Source organism: Chrysochloris asiatica, unplaced genomic scaffold (assembly GCF_000296735.1).
Source record: "Chrysochloris asiatica unplaced genomic scaffold, ChrAsi1.0 scaffold00151, whole genome shotgun sequence".
In the NCBI taxonomy this organism is placed as follows: domain Eukaryota; kingdom Metazoa; phylum Chordata; class Mammalia; order Afrosoricida; family Chrysochloridae; genus Chrysochloris; species Chrysochloris asiatica.
Genome location: NW_006408669.1, coordinates 3,022,575 through 3,029,539, shown reverse-complemented (window position 1 = coordinate 3,029,539; position 6,965 = coordinate 3,022,575). Strand labels below are relative to the sequence as shown.

The 6,965-nt window shown below is 40.0% G+C and overlaps 1 pseudogene; it reads left to right on the top strand.

Annotated features, from left to right (window-relative positions):
• Positions 1–2,245: 2,245 nt before the first annotated feature.
• Positions 2,246–3,316, top strand: LOC102834094 (annotated as a pseudogene).
• The last annotated feature ends 3,649 nt before the right edge of the window (positions 3,317–6,965 follow it).

The window sequence follows — 6,965 nt, the reverse complement described above, 5'->3', positions numbered from 1 at the left end:
TGAAGATATTGGTAAGATGCTTCAATTTTATCATCACTGGCTGTAGTGGTTGGTTTGTAATTTGGAATAATAGTGTTATCTACTTGTCTTCCTTGTAGGCATATCAATATTGTTCTTTCACAGACAGTATTATACTTCAGAATAGATCTTGAAATGATCTTTTTGATGATGAATGTGACTCTATTCCTTTTCAATTTGTCATTCCAGTTGTATTTGAGTGCAAATCAGTTTTACCACTCAGGGACCCTCTGACCAAAGCACTGAATTTAATTTAGTGTTGCAATGGAAGAAAGGAAAATATTACCTGTGCATGTAAATCCAAAGGACTCTTTCCTAAAGTCACTATGTGATTAAGATTAATGCCTTTCATACCTTTCTGCATTGACTCTATAAATGAACGGATTAAGAGGAATTGAAGTAGCATGGCTGAATGAGGCTAAAATTAGTGGAAGAGATAATTCATGCATCATTTTTTTACCCAACAATGAAGTATAAACATGGTATTTATGCTCAGTCATGAATAAAATGCAGCTTTCAATTTCTCTCTGATTGAGGGATGATTGTTTCCACAGACTTATTTTATACTGGTTTGATATCATTTTGCACACTATAATAACCAAAATTGAAATTTCACCTGCAGAAATGAATGGAGTCATGTCCCTACACAATACTTTTAGCCAAGATGCATGTTTGTTGAAGAGTGAGAGTCTCACTTTGTGAGCCACCACCAGGAGAATACCTCCTATTGTATCTTCTAGAAACTAGATTGTTAATCATTGATGTTAGAATCCTTTTAGGAGAGAATTATGTATTATTTAAAATTCTATCAAGGAGAAATACTTGTCAAACTTGATTAAGAAGTAAATTAGATTGTTCCTAGCATCAGGGTTTGATTGCAAAAAAGTCAGACCCCAGAAGCATGGTCAAATTGGATACAAATGAAAGGGAACGCCTATATCTAGGAACATCTCACAGGCAGAGACAGTCCAGGGCAGTGTAGGCCATTTCTGGAAGTTTCTCCAGGCAAAGGAAAACATAAGTTTGCTTGGAAGAAGACCCAAGATTGAAAGGTCAAACTTTATGTCTAACATAAATGATAAGGCACTGACATTTAAAATAGTTCAATTAGATAGTGCAGAATCTAACTTCATAGATGTTAAACCTATCTTGGGTGTTCCGTATACATGTAGCCTGGGTCATATAAAAGGACGTCTTACTGGAACTGAGTTCCATAGGAAGGGAAGTAGAACAAACCATGTTTATTGTGTGGGTCTGAGTGGCATAATGGTTCCAGTGTCAACATCCATGGTGGCAGCTTCCTTGTCCCCAATTAGAACTGAAGTGGTGTGTGATCTTGGAGTCAGCTAGACACAGTGATTTCCTGACCCAACAAGTTTCTAACAATGCACAAATACCAATTCTTTCAGTCAGTGTGTTACAAAACTTATTCCTGGAAACCCAGGCTAGAGTCTGCTTCTCTAACCCTTCTAAAAATTGGGAAGCACCTAACTGTCTCTAATGTATCTCTGTTTATTTAGCTAAACACTGGCTGATGCCATAGTCCTTCCAGTTGACCAATTATTCCAGCTAATCTTCCTGGTGGCAAGAAGTCAAAACCAGTATGTTCTAGAACCGAAACAAATGCTGAGATATGAATGGTTTCTTTTCCCTGACCCATACTCCACCCCACTTTCAAGCTTCAGAGGTAGGTTTATACCCAAGCAGCACTCAGAAGGGACAAACACATGAAAAATGAAGACTAATTTTCTTGACTTTTGGGATCTTAAAAAAACTTTCAAATATTTGGTTGAGAGTACAGTCTTAAAAGCCAATACACTACTAATTTATAAGAGCTTCTCTTCTGAATTCCCAAAAGTCTTTGTTTGGAAGCTACAGGGTTGAGTATAGAAAAACAAATGTATAAAGTTACTCAATAAAATACTGAGTTTTTGAAAAATTGTGGTATTATAAAGTTTCTCTTCTCTAAATGATCAGTTGTTGTTGTTAGGTGCTGGCGAGTCAGTCCTGACTAATAGTGACCCTATAGACAATTGAACAAAACAAGCCTGGTCCTGCATCGTCCTCACAACTGTTACACTTGAGCCAACTGCTGCTGCCACTGTGCCATTCATCTTTTGGGGGGTCTTCCTCTTTTGTGTTTACCCTCCACTTTACCAAGCATGATGTCCTTCTCCTAAAACTGGTCCTTCCTTATAGCAACCTGACTTCTAGAAGTGCAGCCAGAATGGCCTCTATTTGGGACAGTCTTGGAGAAGAACAGATACAGGTTTATAAGAGGAAAACTGAAGCTGCCAAGAAAGAGTATCTAAAGGCTCTGGCTGCTGATAAAGACAACCAGGAGTGTCAGGTCACTGTGGAGACAGTAGAGTTGGATCCAGTACCACCATCACTGACTCCTTCTTCACCTCCCATGGCATCCCCAGCACGAGCCTCAATAGAGGCTGTCTCCTTCCATTGTTGTTGACGCCACTCTTTCATCATATGTGTGAACCAGGCATCTTCAGGGCCTGGGAGCCAGCCCAATATCACCAGGTTGATGATTACCAAACAGATGTTGCCCTCTTCTATTACTATGTCTCAAGAAGGGAGGGTTACTGTTATCCCAGCCACAGTGGTGACCTCCCGGGGCCTCCAGCTAGGCCAAACCAGTACAGCTACTATCCAGCCCAGTCAGCAAGCTCAGATTGTCGCTCGGTCAGTGTTGCAAGCAGCAGCAGCTTCTATGCAACTGCCTCCACCTCGACTCCAGCCCCCTCTGTTACAACAGATGCCTCAGCCCCCTAGTCAGCAGCAGGTGACCATTCTCCAGCAGCGCCCCCCCCCCCTCCAGGCCATGCACCAATCTCCACCTCAGAAAGTTCAAATCAATTTACAGCAACAGCCACCTCTTCTGCAGATCAAGATTGTGCCTCAGCCCAATCTGAAAATGCCAACTACCTTAGTCCCACCAACTGTGGAAAGTAGTTCTGAGCAGCCTATGAACAGTAGCCCTAAGGCCCAGACAATGGGAGTGACTTCTGAGACAGTTCCTGAGGTCAAGTCTCCTTCTCAGACGAATGTTGAATTGGTGAGTGCATCTCCTGTGACACTTTCACCCCAACCTTGATGTGTGAGGTCAGGGTGTGAGAACCCTTCCATTGTGAGTAAGGACTGGGACAATGAAGACTGCAGCAATGAGTGTGTGGTGAAGCACTGCAGGGATGTATTCTTGACTTGGGTAGCCTCTAGAAATTCAAACACAGTAGTATTTGTGAAATCGGTTTTTTGTTTGTTTGTTTGTTCTCCAAATCAGTGAAGACATCTCTGCTGGAACTGTGTCCAAGAGCCTATTTTTGAAACATAAGCTGGGCTTCTGGTGGTACCTGATCTCAACCCATGGTGGCCTTTCTGTTTCTTCCCTTTTCTCTCCCTTCAACAGTGGTTAGGCTATGAAGCACAAGGTCAATGAGTTTGCTCTAATCTGGAATTGCCTTTTACTTTCAAGTACATGCAGAGATACCAGTGATAATAGCAGAGGAAAGGAGTATGGACAAGCAGAAATATGATAGTTGGGATGGTGGGTGTTGTTTGGGGAAATTTGTTGGTATAACTGTCATAGGACTTACCTAAGATGATTAAAATGGAAGTGTACTCAGCTTTGAGTCTAGGAAAAAACACCACTGTGTGCATCGTACTGAAAGAGAATGAAAGGTTGTGTTTCACTGTTAAAACAGGAAACTACTATGTCTGCATATTACTTTGAAAAACAACAGTTTTCAATACACTAGGCACACTGGGCTGTAAGAGAAATAACATCACTTAGGAATTTTCTTATTTATTTCTTTTTACAAACAATACCTTCTTTATTTGAGTTATTATACTTTATGTATGTAAGAGGCAGAATCTTAAATCCTTAAATTAATATAAGAGATTTCACCAGGCCAAAAAAAAAAAAACAAGAATAAATCATTTGGTCTTGAAACTTGAAAAATTCTACTATGCTATCTCCAGTGTCATTTCTATCACCAAGGTCATATTTTCTAACTACTGATCCTTCAGTGTGGAAAGAAAACTATAAAGAGTCATGGTGTGGTGCTGTAGGATGAGCACTGGACACCAAGGTCAGTCTGAATTGCAAGGTCAGTGCTTCACACTCACCAGCTGCTCTGGAAACCCTGTACAGGGTGGCTAAGAGTTGGAACTGACTCAACAGCATTTAGCAACAACAATAACAACAACAATAACAAAGGATGTTGCTAGGGACTCAGTCCCCCACCTCAAGTTTCAGAGCTGTGTATTTGCTGGAAACCTATTTTAGGTCCATTACGAAAGCAGAATACATCCTTATGATTCACTTGTCAAAGTGTAGTCCAAGAGATGCAAGCTTAATCTGATAATATTCCTGAGTGGAAGAGTGGCCATGTTCCAGGAGGGATTGGGCAGATGTGCCTGAGGCAAGGTTCCCACAGCCAACACTTCCCAGCACTTCCCAGTAGAGGTCAGTTGATATGACATTATGAGGCTTAAGTTTAGGGTCTCTTGCTTACAAAGTCTGGGGAGAGAGTCTAAAATATGTTCCCAAATAAGATATCTTAACTCAATCAAGACTGTTAACACCACTGTCTCTTTTTTCTCCAACTGTCCTCCTCCTTCACACTACCCCACATGATGGTTGACACTGGAATGTCCATGGATTTTGGGGGATCTATATAAAAGAGTCCTGGTGTGGTGCTGTGGGTTAATGCACCAGACTGCAAAGCCACTGCTTGAACTGCAAGGTCAGCAGTTCAAGCTCACCAGCTGCTCCTTGGAAGCCCTATACAGGGTCACTATGGGTCGGAATCAACTCGACGGCACTAAACAACAACAACATATAAAAGAAAACTATGCTGAAGATACATTCCAGTTAGGTGTACTGGATTGCAAGTACTTCCTTACATTACCATCATGGTGCAAGATTAATTTCCAGGAATACTTTTCCTAACCTGAGGTCAACATACAAAGTTGACCTATGAAGGATCAAAGGTCATAATATTAATATGCCCAATGATGTCAAGAACTGTAAAGTTTGTGGGTACTAGAGGATACACCATATTTGAAATGTATTGCATCAGAAACCAAACTGCATAAAAATTTTCCAAATAACAAACATGGAAAATTGCAAACTGAAAATTTGATTTTGATTATCATCTAGTCAGCATAGAAGTTCTCTCCTGTCAGAAACATACTCAAATTTCCATTTTTCTTTTTATTTAAGTGGGAACCATGTCAATTAGAAATTCTCTGATGTTTTGGTTGGTAAGGCACAAAATTGTATTACTATTACCAACAAAGTCTGTGTGTATGTGAAACCATTTGTTATATCACTAATGATAAAGGAAAGACTGAATTACCTTTCTATTCTATTTAGAATAAAATTTCCTAACATTGTTGTCATGTAAAGAAGTAAAGAATACAGTAAAAATCATAAAACAAAAGTGCTAGCAAGTAATATATTGTTGTTGTTGTCAGGTGCCATTGAGTTGGAACCAACTCATAGCGACCCCATGTACAGCAGAACGAAACAATGTTCGATCCTGGGCCAACCTCACTACCGCTGCCACACTTGAGTCTATCAATGACGTCACCTGGCTGATCCATCTTGTTAGGGGTCTTCCTCTTTTTCTCTGACCCTCCACCTTACCCAGCATGACATCCTTCTCCAGCGACTGTTTCCTCTGGACAATATGTCCAAAGTATGAGAGAAGAAGCTTAGCCATCCTGGTCTCCAAGGAGCACTCTGGCTGCACTTCTTCCAAAACAGATCTATTGGTTCTTTTGGCAGTCCATGGCACTTTCAGTATTCTCCTCCAATACCACAACTCAAAGGCATCAATTCTTCTATGATCTTCCTTATTCACTGTCCAGCTTTCGCATCCATATGAGGCTAGTGAAAACACGATGTCCTGTGTCAGGCGCACCTTAGTCCTCAAGCTGACATCTCTGCTCTTCAATACTTTAAAAAAGTTCCTGTGCAGCAGATTTGCCCAATGCAATACGTCATCTGATCTCTTGACTGCTGCTTCCGCGAGTGTTGATAGTTGATCCAAGAAGAATGAAGTCTTTGACAACTTCAATCTTTTCTCCATTGATAAGAATGTTACTTATTGGTCCAGTGGTGAGGATTTTTGTTTTCTTGACATTGAGATGTAATCCATATCAAAGACTGTGCTCTTTGATCTTCATAAGTAAATGTTTCAAGTCCTCTTTACTTTCAGCAAGCAAGGTTGTATCATCTGCATATCGCAGGTTGTTAATGAGTCTTCCTCCAATCCTGATGCCACGTTTTTCTTCAAAGAACCCAGCTTCTCGTATTATTTGTTCAGCATACAGGTTGAATAAGTATGGTGAAAGAATACAACCCTGTCTCACACCTTTCCTAATTTTAAAACATTCAGTGTTCCCATGTTCTGTTTGAACAACTGCTTCTTGGTCTAGGTACAGATTTCTTATAAGTACAATTAAGTGTTCTGGAATACTCATACTTCTCAATGTTGTCCATAGCTTGTCATGATCCACACAATTGAAAGCCTTTGCATGGTCAATAAAGCACAGGTAAACATCCTTCTGTTATTCTCTGCTTTCAGCCAAGATCCATCGGACATCAGCAATGATATCTCTCGTTCCACGAGAGATATAAATGAAAGTATTTTCCATGATTTTGGGATGCGTATGGTTTTTTCAGCGCCTTTACATTATGATAAAACATAACATAAAATAATACATAACATAAAATTTACTCTTTTAGCCATTTTTGAGAATATCATTTAGTGATGTTAAGTACATCTATTGTGTTGTGTAGCCATCAGTACTATTTTCAGATCTATTTTATAATTACAAACAGAAACACTTTAGTCAAGAAGCATTAACTGTCTACTTCCCCTCCTCTCAATGCCTGGTAATCACTATCCATGTTGTAACATATA